We start from the raw sequence: 20,100 nt of genomic DNA on the forward strand, positions 1-20,100 counted from the left end.
CAAAGAAATTGGAGTAAATGTAAATCCAGTGCCATCTGCAGGTCAACAGTCTGCTGCTGAGCTGGTTCACTGATAGCTTTGCTTTGGAAACCTGCCATTGACCTCTAAAAGCACCCTGTTTTGAGCAACAGCGAGTACCAGTAGTGTTTTAAAAACTGTAAAGACCTCATAGATGTCTCTGTGTTCACAATGCAATGAAGGAATCTTTTTCATTGTTGTTGGTTTTTTCTGGTGGACAGCTGGAACTCTGAAAGATGGCAGAGAGAGCAGTGGATCACAATCCTATTCTACATGCAACCAGTGAGGGATTTAAATACAGGTGTCCCAGAGTTCAGCATAATGGTCCCTGCCACCCTGAACAATCTGATCTTATTTGGTTTCAGATGTTAAGTAGGGAGAAGTTTGAGTAGAACTGGGATGGAAGACTACCATGGAATATCTCAGATGTCTAGATAAGGCTAGGAGAGAATCCCACCTCTAACCCTGTGGGGCCCCTACCAGTCACAGTTAACAATGCTGGGTTAAATGGATCAACGTTCTAACCCAGTACAAGGCAGCTTATTATGTCCCTGTGTCTATCCACCAAACCACATAAGTGTCCGCAGAGAGTGAACAGAAAGGTGGTTGATGGTGCCTGCTTCCTCCTATGAAGACAATTCCAGCAGCTACAAGCTTTGCAGTTTCTCTTTCCCTCACAGGGGACAGAAACATAAGTGCAGTAACAGTCATCACTTTTGTTTCCGGCTTGAATGTTTTTACAAAGAGCAAAGGAGAAGGGAGAAAAGGGTAATACTGCTCACTGGGTATTGTTAAGGGACAGTGCTCTCGCACAAGTTTCCTCCATATTTCCTCCAGGAGTTTATGGGAAATGTCAGTGTTTTTGAGTTTGGATTTATATAAATTTTGGGTGCCAAGCGATCAAAAATCATGACCCCTGACTGACCCCATCGCAGCCACCATTATCCCAAAAGCAAGCTGACCACATAGCCAGGAAACCTTGCGAGACATGGCTATAAGGAAAAGGTAGATTTAAGCCTTTTAGAACCAGTTCTGGGAGTTGCCATTCCAGTTTCGCTGGCAACCTGAGAGAATGAGGACAAAGGAAGTTTGCCTCACCTATTGATGGCAGACCCTTTTTGTGTATCCATTGTTTAACTTTAGACTTAGTCAATAGATAGCCATCAAGACCTTTGTTCTGCAGGTAGCTATAGCCTGAGGATATGTTTCGCAGTATAAATAAGACCCAGATTCCAGCCCTCCTTTGGGCTTGTGAGCTGAAGTTCCAAACCTCTAACTTTGTTGAGCAACTGCTCCGGAGCTCTCTTGGGCACTGCGCCCCGCTAAAATCACTTGGGCAAGCCAAAGCCCACTGTCTCTTTTGAGCCTCTTGTTAGCTTAGCCCGCTGGAACTTAGCTCTTGGCCACCGTGGTTGCCTCTTGCTTTCCCCGTTCCCCACAGCCGTGTCCACCTTCCAACATCCCTCACATCCGTCGCTTGGAGAAGATTCCTAAGGTAATTATTTCAACTGTGCCTCTATCCTTTCTCCTTTACCCCCCCCCAAACTCTTCCCCTCCCTTGCTTTAGCATTGAATGTGTGTGTGCGTGTGTGATCCCTTTTTGTTGTGTGGCTTTAATAAATGTTTATATTTTAATTGCAACTCATTGGCATTGGAGTCTCTGTTTCTTGGGGTTGGACTAGATGACCTCTGGTATACACATAGGGACACGATCCTGCTGCGTGCGCTGTTAGGACACGCATCTCATAAATTTGAGTTAATTAAATTCCCCTAATTTGATCCTTCCTAACATCAGTGTAGTAAAGAGGTCCCCCGCATTCAACCTTCTATATTCTTTAATCCAGAATTCCAGATATCATTCCAACTGCATTGATGTCAACTTTGCCTTTGTCCTGACCTTCTGCTACCTGTTCATGTGCATTGGTGCTTTTGTTGTGTAAGCAATTTTAAAGGTCATCCACTTTCAGTCCCCATGCTAGAACTCAGTTTTCAATTAAAGCATTTTCATTATTTTTTCTTCAATTACAGCTGGAAAGCTTGCACATAGGCACAACAGCAGAAATATGATTTATTGATATATTTTTTTTCTCATCACCTGAAGCAGAACCAAAACTGGTTGTCATTTCAAGGATGCATTGGGATGTAGATACACTACTACCACAGCAATGGCTATATTCCAAGCTATAAACACATTTGTTACTGTAGTAAGTTTTCTTGTGGGATTATGAATTAGTGGCAATTCTTGTTAAACTCTGTGCTCTGTCCATGAGCCATGAGTGGTATGATGCACCATAGCCTGATAGGCTATGTGACATGTTGGAAATGTATGAGACTGATAACGTTTAACTCAAACCTTTCAGTCAAGATTTATTGCAACAGTCTTGGGGAGTCATCTCATGGAACCCACAGTGGGTCATCCAATGCTGTTGATGGTTATATCGATGCCAAAATTCCATGGCACAGCAGTACAATACACAGTGCTTCTCTTTTCCATTTAGGCTTTAAACAAGACACACACTTCCAATAGTTCTGGCTTGCAAGTAGATGTGGCCTTCCAGGAATATGAATCTACTTGTAAGAAGTATAATTAAGAGGCATCAACCTTGTTTAGAGACAGAAGGATACGTCTAAAGAAAAGGCAATGTTTTTCACACCAACATTTTAGCAGCCAAATCAAGTGTAGCAGTAGCAGCAATAGCAATGACAGCATCAACATAGTGCCCTTGGGGACAGTGGGCAAGGGCACAAAAGGTCACAAGGATGTATGCAGAGTACCTGCCACATGTTGCCCATTCCTCATTTATGAAAATACCCTGTTTTGTTTCCATTTCTCCTTCAGAATGATAATCCAAAGTGATATCATGTCACTTCCTGTAATCTTTTTAAAGGAGAAATGGAGGGGAAAGACATTATTAGAGAACAAATTCAGGTTTCTGAGAGGGACTTGGGCCACTGAGGAGGGATTTTTCCCTTATTATGAGAGATAATGTGGTGTAATGGTTTGAGTGTAGTGGTTTGAGTTGTGGGTTTATGGAGACTAGGGTTCAAATCCCCGTTCAGCCATAGAAAATCACTGGATGGCCTTGGGCAATTCGCAGTCTCAGAAGCAGGCAAAGGCACACCTTCACTGAAAAGATTTTGCCAAGAAAACCCTGTGATAGGTTTACCTTAGAATCACAATAAGTCAGAGGAGAATATCACACGGAGCTTTTTGGAGATTTTTCACCTCAGATCCAGGGTGACTGCGGGTCCAACAATACGGATTCATGTCATAAACGTGAATGTGTTTTCACATGCAATTCATTTCTATGGGAGCTCCTTCTGTGGCGCTTCCACAGTGAATCCAAATTGGTCTGGTGTGGAATGCAACTTTGCTTCCCTCCTGGTACACCCCCTCAAACCACCAAAGAGGCAAAGTTCCCATGATGCTGCCCTGCAATTTTGCCCCAATTGCTTCCGTTGCTCAGAAGGGTAGATGACAGGGATGGAGGGAATGAACAGGAGGCTGGAGGGAGAGATAGGAGGCTGGGGGGAGCAACAAACTCTAGCTCCCAGAATTCCATAGCCTTGAGCCAAGGACCCCACAACAAACTCCTACTTCAGGAATTCCCTAGCACTGAGCTAGGACAGTGAAAGTGGAGTTAAACCAGAGGCAACTGTTACAAAGGGAAAGAGAGTGGATTCGATTCAGGGAGGTGGTTTTTTAGGGAGCATGGAGAATAATTATAATAATTATAATTTTAAAAAGTTTTAAAATTATTATTATTATTATTATTATTATTATTATTATTAATTTATTTTTATTAGTTTGCTGAGGCACCAGAGCTCTCTGGCAGACAAGGCTCAATGTCTCAGGACACTACAGTTCCCAGAATTCCATAGCACTGAGCCAGGACAGTTAAAGTGGATTCAAACTGGATTATTTCCCAGTGCAGATGCAACCTAAGAGTAGGCAACTGTTACAAAGGGAAGGAGAGTGGATTGAGTCAGGGAGGTGGTACTTTAGGGAGCATGGAGAATAAGGGAAACTTGACCATTTCTGCAATCCTCCAAAATGGGTCTGCTTCAGATCCAAAGGATTTACTTCCAAGTAAACCTGCAGCTTCTACACTGATTATTTTGCAGTGAATAATAATAATAATTCCTTAATAATAATAATAATAAATGGATGGGGGCTCTGACATGGAGGATAGATAGAGATGTGGCTGAAAGGGATGAGGAGAATGACAGGAGGATAGATGTAGATGTGGCTGAAATGGATGAGGGGAATGACAAGAGGATAGATGACAGGAGGATAGATGTGGCTGAAATGGATGGGGGCTGGAGGACCCGTTTGAATTTGGCTGCCAGGGATGGGAAAATAGAAGGGAGTCATTCACGTGAGGCTGTCATTCATGTGAAAGTGGAACCAGGCTCCCTTCTTCACCCCGGAAATGCAAAGGTTCAGGATGCGTTCAGACCCCCACTGAGCATGTGCAAGGGTCCCAATCCAAATCAAGTTGAATCTGCATGGTATGTCCTGGTGTGGTAATACAATGTGCACTCACTCCGCTTTGCTTGAATCACATGACTTGCTTGGAATTGAACTGACTCTGCTTCCCCCTCGATTCGGAAGGGCAACAGAAAGGCAACCAGGTGTGGTAAAACATCATGTTTTAACATGAATTCGCATTGCTAGACAGGAGTGACTCCAGATCTGGTGTGAAAAAACATCACTTTTTGCGTTGCTAGAACAGGAGTGACTGCGAATCTGAGCTGCAAACCCCCCACATGTGACAAGGGCCAGAAACAACTTGAATGTGAACAGCAACAATACTTTTTCCTTGCTTGCATGCCTTGAGAGGCTTAGAGTGTGATTTTTGGCAGTAATTTTCACCCAAATATTAAAAAGAGGGGTTCAGGGGCAGACTAGGCTCCACTTTCCCCATTCCAGCTATAAAGCTTTAAGTTCAATGTGGTACCTTGTTGGCTTTTGAGGTCATTGCTGCTAAGTAAGATATTTGCTTGACACACAGAGAAAACTAAAATAGATTGGTCTTTGGATTCTCATGGACACTTTGTGAGACTTAGGAGCGCCTCAGCCCACTAGGATGGGAAAATTGGAAGTAGTTAAAGGAAGCAGCTTCCTCCTTCCCTCTCAAGGCCTTGACGTTAACCATGATGTTTTGTGGCAGCCAACCTCCCTCCCCCCTCTCCCACCCCGATATTCACTATAGGACCACCAAAAGCCAAGCAGCTCCTGCTACATTATCTTGGTACATAATAATGTCTTCAGCAAATGGCCTACTTTAAGACAAAACTCCTGTTACAATGATCAGCCAGTAATGTATGGATAAGAATTTCCTTTTAATGTCTGTGCAGTCTAAATGCTTCTAATTACACTCCATAGTAAGTAGCAATAAACAGTATGAAACCAATAAACTTTGTGTTGCCTTTCATTTATTGTTCACAATGATAAATCTACTGAATTAAAAGAAGGGTGAATCTAGTTTTGTTAATAGACTTGCATCCAAAAACTGGAAACAAAACAAAACATAATAATAGGCACCAAAACTGCAATGTTGTTATAAAAGGGCAATTTGCACTTGCAATTTGTAAGGATATTGCTTATTGGGGTTCAATTAATGGCATTCTAATTACAATGAACACTTTGAATCCAAAAGTTTAAATGTTAGTTATGCATCAACAAAGTTACCCACTGCTTCTAAGAACAACATCTAGATTAAATTTCTTGGCTAGTGTTATTTTTTTTTCTAATATAGTTCTTCTGAATTACTTACACTGTGACTATATAGTAGAAGGGAAAGCATATAATTATGTCCAGAACTGGATAGCTATAAAGGGCAACACATAATTTTGACAGTAGACTGAGTTGTAGTGTTCCTTGTATTGGTTGTTTTTCTTTCCTTTGCTTCATTTACATGAGTTATTAAATAGGAATGTGCAATACAGTCTCATTTTAATCTTACAGTTTCTGTTTGGCTTGATGGCTCCTCTCCTCAAAATGTACCCTGCCTTCGTGATTCTAAACTAAAGCTGCCTGTACTTAGGGATATAAATCCCAAGTCGATTCATACTTGCACAGTCAATGGGAAATCTTCAAAATTTGTTTCCTTGATGTAAGCCACTGAGCAATCACAGGATTTGTGGGGGAAGGATTCCAATCTAGAGGAAAATTTCTGATTTCTTGAATATGAATTCCTTTAAAATATCAAGTACTGGAAAATGTGATAAAGTTGCTTTGTTGCATGGACTAGTAACAGTACAGTAGTAGCATTTAGTGGGATGTTTGTGTCTTTATGATCAATCAGACTGTCCTGTTCTACTCATTTGTGTATGTGCTTGGCTTCACAAAATGCAAAGACAGTTTTGGAAGAACAGAAGTTGCACAGAAATGAGATCTTGGGCAAATGGAGAAAACCAAAACAAAACAAAAAATTGACATCTCAGTCTGGTGTTGGAGCCAAGATCTCATAAAAGGACTTTAAAATCTTTGAGGAGTTGTCAGGTTGTGCCAAGACAGCCAATCCAAATCAAAATTGGTATCTATTATTTCACTTAATATGTACTTGTACTTAGTCAGTCACAATTTTTTACTGTCCGTGGACCCAAAATTTAGACATACAATGAAGAGATACAAGCCATCAAAATTTCCCACTAGATCTAACCCTGTTTGTAATCATAGAATCATAGAGTTGGAAGAGACCACAAGGGCCATCCAGTCCAACCCCATTTTGCCATGCAGGAAATCACAATCAAAGCATCCCTGACAGATGGCCATCCAGCCTCTGCTTAAAGACCTCCAAGGAGGGAGACTCCACTACACTCTGAGGGAGTGTGTTCCACTGTCGAACAGCCCTTACTGTCAGGAAGTTCCTCCTAATGTTGAGGTGGAATCTCTTTTCTTGTAGCTTGCATCCATTGTTCCAGGTCCTGTTCTCTGGAGCAGCAGAAAATAAGCTTGCTCCCTCCTCAATATGACATCCTTTCAAATATTTAAACAAGTATATCATATGACCGCTTAACCTTCTCTTCTCCAGACTAAACAACCCCAGCTCCCTAAGTCGTTCCTCATAGGAGATGGTTTCCAGACCCTTCACCATTTTAGTCGCCCTCCTTTGGACATGCTGCAGTTTCTCCACATCCTTTTTCAATTGTGGTGCCCAGAACTGGACACAATATTCCAGGTGGGGCCTGACCAGAGCAGAATAGAGTGGCACTATTACTTCCCTTGATCTAGACACTATACTTCTATTGTTGCAGCCTAAAATCGCATTGGCCTTGTTAGCTGCCACATCACACTGTTGACTCATGTTCAATGTGGTCTACTTGGACTCCTAGATCCATTTCACATGTAGTCTCCTTAAGCCAGGTGTCCCCCATCCTATATCTCTGCATTTCATTTTTCCGCCCTAAGTGCAGTACCTTACATTTCTCCCTGTCAAAGTTCATTTTGTTAGCTGTGGTTCAGCTTTCTAATCTATTCAGGTCATTTTGAATCTTGATCCTGTCCTCTTGGGTATTAGCTATTCCTCCTAATTTGGTGTCATCTGCAAATTTGATAAGTATGCTCCCAATTCTGTCATCCAGGTCATTGATAAAGATGTTGAATAGCACTGGGCCCAGGACAGAGCCCTGTGGGACCCCACTGGTCACTTCTCTCCAGGATGAAAAGGAGCCATTGTTGAGCACCCTTTGGGTTCAGCCAGTCAACCAATTACAATTGCATGTAACCATTACTTTGTCTAGCCCACATTTCACTAGCTTGTTTGCAAGAATTTCATGGGGAACCTTGTCAAAGGCCTTACTGAAATCAAGATATACTATATCCACAGCATTCCCTTCATCTACCAAGTTGGTAATTTGATCAAAGAAAGAGATAAGATTTGTCTGTCATGACTTCTTTCTCTGAAACCCATGTTGACTTTTTGTGATTATGGAATTGCCTTCTAAATGTTCACAGACTCTCTGTTTAATGATCTGCTCTAGAATCTTTCCTGGTATTGATGTCATACTAACTGGATAATAAATGTTGAGATCCTCTTTTTTCCCCTTTTTGAAGATGGGAACAACGTTTGCCTTCCTCCAGTCTGCTGGGACTTCTCCTATTCTCCAGGAGTTCCCAAAGAGTATTGCCAATGGCTCCACTATTACTTTTGCCAGCTCTTTTAATACCCTTGGATGTAGTTCATCTGGTCCTGGAGACTTATATTCATTTAGATTAACCAGGTATTCCTGTACTATCTCTTTGCTTATTCTGTGCTGAGTTTCCCCTATTCTGTCCTCTGTTCCATTTTCCTCAAGTTGAGCACCCTTTGCCTTTTCTGAGAAGACTGAAGCAAAGAAGGTGTTGAATAATTCTGCCTTTTCTCTGTTATCATTTTGCCATCTTCTCCACGCAGTGGCCCTACCGTTTCCTTCTTCTTCCTTTTGCTGTGGACATATCCAAAAAAGCCCTTTTTGTTGTTCTTAAGCTCTCTAGCAAGCCTGAGTTCATTCTGTGTTTAGCTTTTCTGACTTTACCTCTACACACGCTAGCTATTTGTTTGAATTCCTCTTTGGTGATTTCACCATTTTTCCATTTCTTATACATGTTCCATTTAAAATTTAGCTCAGTTGAAAGTTCCTTAGTCATCCATCCTGGTTTCTTCAGACACCTCCCATTTTTCTTCTTCACTGGAAATGTTTGAAATTGTGTCTTCAGTATCTCTCTTTTGAGAAACTCCCATACATCCTGAACACCCTTCTCTTTTAGTATTTCTGACCACGGGATCACCCCCAGTATTTCTCTAAGTTTACTGAAATCAGCTTTCCTAAAGTCTGACTATGCCTGGCTTCTCCTTTCCACTGTATAACAAACCCCAGGAGAACATGGTCACTGCCACCTAATGATCCCACTTTCACCCCATTCACCAAGTCGTCCTTGTTGGTTAGGATCAGATCTAAAATAGCTGACCCCCTTGTTGCCTCTTCCACCTTTTGGACCATGAAATTGTCTTCCAGTCAAGTGAGAAATTTGCTAGACCTTGAGGATTTGGCTGAGTTTGACTTCCAGCAAATTTATTGAGAGAACTACTAGTGCTGAAGATTGCTCAAGGAATTACTGTATAGGGAGCAGTCTCACTGCTGCAATGAATAATCTGGAACATGTCCAGACAAGAGTGACCCAGATAATCAAAGATCTGCAAACCAAGCTTAGGAGAAATGACTTAGAGAGTTGGGTATTGTTTTATTTAGAAAAGAGAAGACCGAGAGGTGACATGCTAGTCATCTTTAAATATCTGAAGTGATGTCATGTAAAAGACAATGTGAGCTTGATTTCTGCTGCTCCAGAGACTAGAACATGAACCTATGAATTTGAATTACAAGAAAAGCGATTCAATGTAAACATTAGGAAGAAGTTGGGATTGTGTGTTTGTGTGTGTGTGTGTGTGTGTGTGGTTTTTTTGTTTTTGTTGTTGTTGAGGTTTTTTGTTTTGCTTTTACTGTAAGAGCTGTTTGAACGTAGAATAGACTGATTCAGTGGTTGGTGGACTCACTTTCTTTTGAGGTCTTTTAAAAGAGGTTGGATGGGCATCTTTCAGGAGTGTATTTTTGCATAGCAAGGGATTGGATTGGATGGCCCTTGCAATCCCTTACAACTATGAGTTTATGATTTTGTCTGTTCTGCTACTTTGCCACTGCCACCTTTTAAGTTTTTCCAGAAAATTATGCAGGGGCTAAATGTCAGAAGAATTAGCCACAGTTTGTAATTAGCTCTGGATTCCCATACAGGGGAGGTTTGTCTTCTGCAAGCCAAGTTGTGAACTTCAGCTATGTCTTTAATTCAGAAAGAACCCTAGGAATTGGCAAATCTATTATTATTATTATTATTATTATTATTATTATCCCGCCCCGCTGTGCAACGCAACCAGGGCGGCTTACAGCATTAAAATATACATTCCATAACATAACCCCCCAATCCTACCCACCTCTCAAAATACAATTAAACAAATTACAATGAAAACATACTTAAATACAGTAGCAATAATAACAGATAACAGATAGACAGTAACTGTAGCCAATCAGAAATCAACTAGTTGGGTCTTCTTTTGGTGGCCAGGTATCTATTCAGGAAAGGCCTGCCGGAAGAGATCTGTCTTAACAGCTTTTTAAAAGTTGTTTAAGGTAGTAATATGCTGGATCTCATCCAGCAAGCCATTCCATAATCTTGGAGTGATGGCCGAAAAGGTCCTGTGGGTGGTTGCAGGCAGTCTAGTTTTTAAAGGTTGCAGCAGAATTCTCCCAGAGGACTTGAGTGTGTGGGGTGGATTGTACAGAAGGAGGCGGTCCCAGAGATAGGTTGGACCCAAGCCATTTAGGGCTTTTAAAGTGATAACCAAGACCTTGTACTGGGCTTCGAAACAGATAGGCAGCCAGTGAAGTGATCTTAAGATCGGTGTTATATGGTCTCTTCTGGATGTACCTGAGACCAGTCTGGCTGCCATATTCTGTACTAGTTGAAGTTTCCAGACCAAGCACAAGGGTAGCCCCATGTAGAGTGCATTACAGATATCAAGATGAGAGCTTACCATGTAGAGTTTCAAGATCCCCAGCTTCCAGGAAAGGGCGCAGCTGGCGTATCAGACAAAGCTGATAAAGGCACACCTGACTGTCATGTTTACCTGATTCATCATCTGGAGTAACAGGTCCAGGAGCATCCCCAGACTGCAAACACAATCCTTGGAGGAGAGGACTGGAGGTTTTATCCCTATCCCTGAGTTCGGGGCTGCTACCGTGAGTACCTCCATTTTGTCTTGATTCAGTTTTACTTTGATTTCTCTCATTCAGTCCATTACTGCTTTAAGACAATCATTGGCGGGATACAAACCGCCGCTCTGCGGCGGTCTGCCGCCGCCGCCTGCTCCACGCGGGAGCTGCAGCAGTCAAACCGCGCGGCTCCCGCGCGGAGCAAAAAAGAAGCTCCATTTCGGAGCTTCTTCTTGCGGCGCCTCTATGACGTCGCGAGGCGCCTGGCGCGGACTCGCGACGTCATAGGCGCCGCGACACATCTGGACGCTATGCGTCCAGTACGTAAAGATGGCGGCGCCCATGTGGAAGGGGTGCCGCCATCTTGTACGTATTGTATACGTACTAGGGTTAGGGGGGTGCGGAAGCACTGCCCCTTCCTAACCCTAGTACGTATACAATACGTACTATATGGCGGTATGTATCCCGCCATTGAGAGGAGAGATGCCATCTGAAGTCAAAGCTGATGACTGAGACATGGAGAAATATATCTGGGCTGGTTAGGTGACATTTAGGGAAATAGCTTTCTTCAAATCATTAGGAAGGAAGGTTTAAAATTGTTCTTTCATTGATATAACTAATGACCCTCCAACTGTCCCAGTTTGGCAGGAACAGTCCTGATTAATGCTCTGCCATCTTACTTTTTCAGCTGCTTTTAAAATGCCCCAGTTTCTCTGAGGGCTTATCCAGAAAGGAAAGAAGTCCCTGGAAATATCAAGATTTTCCAATTCTTTTTGTTTTGATCTTACCTGCATATTCATGGTTTTGCATCCACACTCTTTCTTGGAATATCCTGTGTTTCCCTCACTCTCTCCTCGTGTTCTTCCTCCTAGTCCTCTTCCCACTGATCACATGATACTGGCAACATTTCAGAAACTGACTTTCAGTAATTTCCATTCAGCTCTTTTTAATTATTATTTGGGAATTATAGTCAAAGTATTAAAGGGCTTTAGCAACATTACACCTGTTAAGTATTCAGATAATTTCCTTTTTATGTACAGTATTTCTCTTTCCCTGGCTTGATATCTCTTGATCCTGGTTTATGGGGGGAAATCTTGGTGGTTTCTTGGTGGTAGCCATCTAAGCTAGCCAGTGGCATCACTAGGGGATGCAGGGGATGTGGTCTGCATCAAGTGATACCTCAGGAGACGGGTGACACATAGTCAGCCCCTCCTCATGCTGTGCCCCTCTTGACTTTGCTGTAGTGGTCTTCTCATCAGGAGACCTCTGCCACATCAGCAAAGGAGAGGGCCAGGTGTGCCCTTTTGGCTGTCACTGCCCTCCACCCTGGCATCCTCCCCCCCCCCCATTGCAGGTGACACCATGGGTGAGGAGGCCACTGGTTCCAGTACAAAACAAATAAACTGTTGTGGACAGGTACATTTCAATTTAGTAAATAATGGATTAATTTAAACCAAGTAGGAACGAAAGATCCTTGATAATTTAGGGATTTCTCTGGGAATATTTCAGGGGAAGAAAAACATCATATAGATCTCCAAAAAAAAAATTGATTAGTACTGGAGCAAAACCTGGAGCTTTCTGAGAGTTTTTTTCCCTTGTCTGGAGACTTCTTGTTCCTACCTGACAGACAAGATTATGATAGCCAGGCTGTAGATAATGTGTATTTCTTTATCCTTGGCTCTTAGGCACTAAACTGTGTCCTGCTACTGGGTAAACTGGAACTTGTATTCCATGCCCTCCAACATTCCACAGATGAAACTGGGATGTGTGTGACCAATGTCTGGAAACCATGCCCCATGAGGAGTAGTTAGGGAGCTGGGTATGTTTAGTCTGGAGACGAGAAGGTTAAGTGGTAATATGATAGATCTTTTTAAATATATGAAAGGATGTCATATTAAAGTTGGAGTAAGTTTATTTTCTGCAGCTCCAGAGAATTGGATCCAGAGCAATGAATTCAAACTACAGGAAAAGATATTCCATCTCAATATTAGGAAGAACTTCCTGACGGTAAGAGCTGTTTGAGAGTGGAACATGCTCCCTTGGAGTGTGGTGGGATCTCCTTCTTTGGGGGTTTTTAAACAGAGGCTGGATAGCCATTTGTCAAGGGTGCTTGGATTCTGTGTTCCTGCATGGCTGTGGGTTGGACTGCATGGCCCTTGTGGTCTCTTCCAACTCTATGATTCTATAGTTCTATGAGAAGCCATGAAAAATGAACACTTTGAACTACATCCACATAAAACCACACAAGAGAGTCAGACCACTTTCCCAGACAAGCAATCGAGCTCTGATATTAGCTCTGGGAAAACTCCTGTAATTTCTACAAATATTTTAACAATCAGTCCTGCAGCACAAAGCTCCCAACACAGGATGATTCCATAACAGGATAAGGGCTGCGTTCATAGGAAATCTGCTCCCCTGGAACGATTCAGGGACTCTTTAGAGGGAGCAATAATTATCTGCCGATGGAGGAAGCATGCCTGGCTTCCAGACACATGTGCTTCATCCACCTTTTCATGATGTTTCACGGACGTTTTAGCAGTGACAGAGCCAGGTATGGAAATCTTCAGTAGGAATAACTTCCTGACAGTGTGAACTGTTCAAAAGTGAAACATGCTGCTTTGGCATGTGGTGGATTCTCCTTCTATGGAAGTTTTTAAACAGAAGTTAGATGGCCATCTGTCAGGGGTGCTTTGATTGTGTATTCCTGCTTGGTCCTTGAGGTCTCTTCCAATTCTGTGGAAATTATTGCGTTGTATTTAAAGCGACTTATACCTGACAGGATACAGACACATTTAACTTTAAAACCAGATGTTATACGCAGCCACAGCCAGGCGTGTGCAACCCATATCCTAGCCACACTTATCCAGCGGTTTTCAAAAATGGGACATTGCCATTTCTGAAAAGCTGCAGGATAAGCAGGGCTGGGATCCGAGCTGCATACAGGTTGCATTCGCCCAGCCGTGGCTGCATGTGATAACACACAGTTTAAAAATTAAACATGACTGTATCCATCAGGGATAAGTCACTTTAAATACAATGAAACAATCTCCTATGATTCTATGATTCAATGATTGTATGATCATTAGGAGAGCTGTCTGATAATCAAGAAATGATACACGTTAAATAACAACAAAGTAAATGCAGATTTAAAGGCTGTAATTCATGATTCCATTTTATTGTTTTATGGTAATCTTGTTCATCAATGTAAATCCATTAACAAAAGAAAACTGCAATAGTATAACAAAAATGCACCATAGTTCTGCTAAAATGTAACACAGTCACTCATAATAATCAATTGAAAGGAAGCTATCAATTATCTCAATTGATGAGAGAGTGCAAGTTGCAGTCCCTTGAGCCTACCTTTTTGTCTCATTTAATAGTGTCAGGAAGCATGAGGAAAAGACCATTAGAAGCTTTCTGTCATGCCCCAGAATCATACTTTCTTCTCTGCAACAACATTTTGTTTCAGACAAGAGAATGACTGGGCAGTTTCCAAGAGTTGCAGTCTACAAATATGTTTCAAACTCTAAAATTATGTCTGTGAGCTGGCTCTTAACTGAGGGCTGGTCCACACTGGCCAGAATACTCCAGTCTGCTCCCAAAGGATTTGGCCTGAAGCTGCCCTGAATTCCACCACCACTCCTATTATGCCACATTCCAGAGCAACACCAGGAAGCTGTCTACACACTGTGTATCCAGTTCTACTGACACTGGTGCAAGTTGCTACCTCTGGAGTAAAAAATGAGCACGTAGTGTTGATCACATGGCTTTTCCAGGAGAATGCAGGGCAAAAAGTAAGTCTTTTTAAGACAATAATGGCCTGGATTCAACGTGAAATTGACCTCATGTTGTTAAGACAGTTTGCTGTCAAATTGGGGCTTTGGCCCTATGTCATGAAGACAGGTTACTGCAAGGGCAGGGGAAACTGATTCATTTGGCCCATGTAGACATGCTCATAGACTCAACAAAGCTCTTTCACAGACAAGCACAGAAGATATAAAATTTACTTAGGCCCCGTACATACCTTCTTGAAGGTCCAGGCTGGCGGCAGTGGTTTTTTGGCCGGAAGGAAGCCGCAGCCACCAAACGCATGGCTTCCTGCCAGCAGAAAAAGAACCCACAAAAAGCAAGTTCTTTTTATGCTGCAGCAGTGGTGAAACAAGTGCGCCACTGGCACACTGGTTACGTAAGTGCCACGCGACGCTGTGCGGATGCCATGCAGCTCTTACTTAACAGTGGCGGCACCCATTTATACAGGGCGCTGTCCTTGTTACGTCGCCATGACGTGTTAGGGTTAGGAAGCGTGTGCACGGTGCACGCCCCCTAACCCTAATGTCGGTGCCGATACGCTGCTTGTTGGCAGTTTGTACCGCACCTTTGTTAGCAGATTTAGCAAACTCAACTCAACTCTTCAGCAATTTGCTTTCATATTTTTATTATGCACCTTTAAATTCTACCTTCAAAGGAAGGAACACAAGGTTTCCCCTCAAAACAACCATGTGAGTTATGGTAGGGTAAGAGAGTGTAACTGGTCAACTATTAAATTTGATGGCTGCTCAATGATTCTTTCCAGTCCAGTCGCATGATTTTACTACAGATTTTGCAGTTTTAGGTTTTTAGATATTTCTACATTTTCTAAACTAATGATATACTGTAATTAGCTATTGCTGGTTTACAGTTTAGTCCTTTATAGCAATAAATCTGAAAAGGTGCAATAGTGTGTGTGTGTGTGTGTGTGTGTGTGTGTGTGTGTGTGTGTGTGTAATGGAAAACATTACTTGTACTGTAAATAAGAGTGTGATTTCATACATACAGAAGAAAATCTTTGAAATAGCACAATCGGTGTAAGAACCACACAAATGTTTGATATTTTGGACTAAAGCCAGAACTCTATATCACCTTTTACAGTCAGCCCTCCATATCCATGGATTGCATCCACAGATTTAACCATCCATGGTTTGAAAATATTTTTAAAAATAATAATTCCAAAAAGGAAACCTTGATTTTACCATATTGTATAAGGGACACCATTTTATTATGCCATTGTATATCATGGGACTTGAGCATCCACATATTTTAGTATCCATGGGGGGCAGGGTCCTGGAGCCAAATCCCAGAGGATATCAAGGGCTCACTGTACTTAACATAACTTTATGTATACTTAGCTAGCTGTTAGAATCCTGATGTATTCTATCAGATGTATTATAACTGTGGATGCTGGGGGATGGGTTACGCTTTAGCTTGGCTTTAGAGATAGTGATATGTAGTGCTAGGCTGGACCAGGTGTGGGTTATCTGGTGTCCTTGAGGATCTGGCTTGCAGAGGCTGGAAATGCAGTTTCGTTTCTGTGAGAAGAGTAGCTCAGGGAAAGGGAATGAAGGATGGGAACTAGTGAAAGGAAGGAGGGGTCCTGTTGCGTGGGATTTTGCTGGGGGGTGGAGTAGATTGGCTTAGGGCGAATTTATGCCTTGGTTTAGCTGGGAGGGGTCAGTCTCAGCTAAGAAGCTGAGTGATGTGGAATTGCTGATTCTGGAACCATCAATAAAGTGCTGTTGATTTATCAATTAAGCTGACTGGTTGATTGTCCAGGATTCTGGTCCCACACTCTGACACTAGCAGAGACACTAAGAAACACTGTTAGTGAACTGTGAAGATGTGTATCAGGACAATGAGAAGAGTGATTGTGACACAACAAGACCAATGTGCATCAATCCCAATGCACAATGGTCACTTTGCCATCTCTGCTACATAGTAACGTAATAGCAGCACTCTACTGGATGCAAAAATTATGAAACTAGCCCTTTCTACTTCTTGCATATGCAAGTCCACATACAAAGACATAACTCCCATACATGATTCCGGCCTTTAATTCTAAATTGAATTAATTGCTGAATAATAAAATAAAACTTATGTGAATTTCATTGATTCAATACATCTACTCTAGCTGAACTAGCAATTGGATTTAGGCCTTTTATTACTATTACTATTAATTATTATTTTATTTTATTTTTGTGTTATTAGTCAGGGTATAACAAAAACCCTGAAAACACAGAATCTGTGGTTTCATCTGCCACCAGGCCATTCTGAGAGCCATTCAAAATCTCAAGCCAGATTTCATCATCTTCAGAAAGGTGAACCAACACTGAGCCAGAAACCTGACCAACATTCTGAAGGGGCTGCCTTACACTCGACATCTGCAGAATTCTTTGGCCATTGTGGAAAAGTCCAGCCCGCAGTGACCTCCTGGAAACACTCAGGTGATAGCTGAAAAAATAGACACCTCCAGCATTGGCAGTGAATATGCCTGTTTCATCATGATAGGCTTCATTTTCATTCAAAAAAACATTCTCAAATGTTACTGGGGATCCTGGCAATGGGAAGCTTCTCCTTTTCTGAAGAGCCACTGAAAAGGCTGTGGGTTCAACAGCTCTGCAAGCTCCCTTTTGCCCCTTTTGTCCTTTTTGGCCTGGGAATCCTATTGGCCCCTGCTGGCCAGGAGGTCCCACTGTTCCCTGGGTCCCTTGATCACCTTTTATACCAGGAGCTCCTTGGATTCCTAACAGGCCTTTGTCCCCCTTCTTACCAGGTAGGCCTCTTTCTCCTTTCTCTCCAGAATCTCCTTTCAGTCCATTTTCACCTTTTGGACCTGATTCTCCATAGTCTCCTTTGTCTCCCTTTGGTCCTGGAAGGCCCATGGGACCAGGGTTCCCAGTATCACCTCTGTCACCTTTTGGACAAGAATTATTAAATCCACCAAGGGCTTCTGTCTGGCCAGCATTGGATCTGGAATCCCCCCTTTCTGCTGTTATTTCTTGCCCAGTGTCTACCAAAAAATGTATCTCTCCTTTCCTTCTAGCATGCTTTGAGACACCTAGAAGCAAAGAAAAGCATATCATCAATCAATAGCACATCTACTTACATCCCAGTCTAATTTAAAGTACTGGTGCTTACCCTGAGAAACCTACAATGCTTGGGAGCTTTCTCACCACATCAGACAGACTGTGATGTTGCTGAAGCAAAGGCTGCATCATCCCCAACCACTGTTCATACTAGCTAGAGAGGAGGCAAATCGGAATCCAACAGTATCTGGGGCCCCAAGGTTGGAAACCATTGGAGGGATGTCCTTGAGGTGGTAGTGAGGTTAAATTTCATGTATGTTGTACTTTTAGGATTACACCAAATGACACAAGATTGGATCCAAAGATCACACTGCACAAGCAGAGAGCACTGGTGCAGGAGGGTTGCCATTCCCATTTCCATGATGGCAAATCCTTGTGGCAAGCATCTTTCACTGTGGTTGGTCTTCTATTACTGTATAAAAGCATCATGAACAGCATGGGAAAGTGCTGCTCTCCAAATATTTTGGAGTACTTTTCCTATCAGTCTTAGCCAACACAACCAAGACAACATCTGGAATGTTGCATCTGCCCACCACAATATGCAATAGTGATAGGATATGAATTTCACTTTGTTTCTGAAATGCCTAGTATCTTCTGATATCTAACAATTTCTACCCAGCCTTTTCTGTTCTCATTCTGCCTCTAAGTAATCCATAAAATGCTTTTAAATCTAATACCTGAAAGAACATAAACAAAATATACATTCTCAGACCTTTCTAATAAATGTATGTGTGGTAAGATGGTAGGAGCATCATGATAACCATCATCATCCTTTAGGTTAGTGACTACAGCCATAGGAGACCCTAAAATTATACCTAAAGTATCATGAAAATGTGCTTATTTACATGAGGGTATTCTAAATGAGTCCTTGAAGCTCCTTGTGGTGAATTACACACCCCTCTAGAAAGGATTGTGATTTTTTTTTTTAAATACAGCACAGGAGGTGCCTAACATTCATATTCCATACTGAATTAAGCATCGTCAAAGCCTGTGAAAAGCCAGCACATGAATCCTCAAGCTCTTTCACAAAAGACTTAACCACTGGTGTGCTATTTATGTTAACAGTAGGACTACAACCCAGCTGAGAACACCATAATAATCAATTAATCATACTTATTTTAATCACTTGATCTATTGATTAAATTTGCATACAATTATTTATGAGTAAAAGCAGTATTTTGGAAGAAACACACTTTGGAACATATCTATGGTAGCACACACCTTACAACAGTGGCAACTATTTTCTGGGTTCAGAAAGCCATGCTGGGTCCCCAAACTCATTGAGAGTATATGTTGTTGTTGTTGTTGTTGTGATGTGCCTTCAAGTCATTTCTGACTTATGGTGACCCCAAGGTGAACCTATCATGGGGTTTTCTTGGCAAGGTTTGTTCAGAAGAAGTTTGCCATTGCCTTTCCCTGAGGTTGAAAGCATGTGACTTGCCCAAAGTCATCATGACCAAGCTAGGAATTGAACCCTAGTCTCCAGAATTGCAGTCCAACCTTCAAAACACTAAGTCAAGAGTACACTACTGCCATTTAAATCCAGCTGCCACCACACTAAGTTCAATGGCCACTTTTGACATTCTCACCACCCTCCATCAGTTACTGCCAAAACATGGGGGCAATGATGGTGGCTTCCTATGGTTCAATGAGGTGGCTCCCTTTAGAGAAGTGACACTGTATCTTTCTTCACCATAGAGCTCTGCAGACTGGCAGGTTAGAGCTTCTCATTCCTTTCTGGAAGGAAAAGGAAGCCAAAGAAGAGAGGAGTTTGAGGGCTGCACCAAAGTTTGGGAGGATGGTTACCATTGACAGTGGCAACAGAAAACAGGGATGGTAGTGGCTGCAAAAACATTTTATGTACAGTGGTCCCTCCACATTCACTCGGGTTGGGGTGAAGGAGCTCCATGAATGTGAGAAAACTGCAATTAAAAAAACCCACTATTGTTTTTTCCTTGAAAGAACACCTCTCTGTGGATCTCCAGATCCTCCAATGCTATGGTCAACATATGTCAGGCGTTGATCACAGAATCATGCTGGAGGACCTACAAATGCCCAGAGAAGCATTTTCTCTAAGAACTTCTAGGTTTTCCAGCAAAACTCTTCTGGCAGAGTTGCGCTGGAAGACATAGAGATTCCTAGAGAGAATATATTAATCAAAATCACAAATAATCAAATCCAAAAAAATCAAAGCCACAAATGTTGGGGGGGGGGGCAACTGTATCTCTATTTGACAGTGCCAGTGAAGTAAGACAGTTTTCTTACCTATCAAGTGGAACATGCTCCCCTCCATACCATCATCCATGATACCTTTAGTATCATGCTGCCTAAATCTTGGGATATTATTTTGTAAAAGTAATTCATTACATTTGCAGTTCCACCCCCCACCCCCTTTTAAAAAAAAGGGTACTTAGTTGTTAAAATTACACTGCTT

Source organism: Sceloporus occidentalis, unplaced genomic scaffold, assembly GCF_023333645.1.
Source record: "Sceloporus occidentalis isolate IW3139 unplaced genomic scaffold, rSceOcc1.0.p SCAF_2, whole genome shotgun sequence".
Lineage (NCBI taxonomy): Eukaryota > Metazoa > Chordata > Lepidosauria > Squamata > Phrynosomatidae > Sceloporus > Sceloporus occidentalis.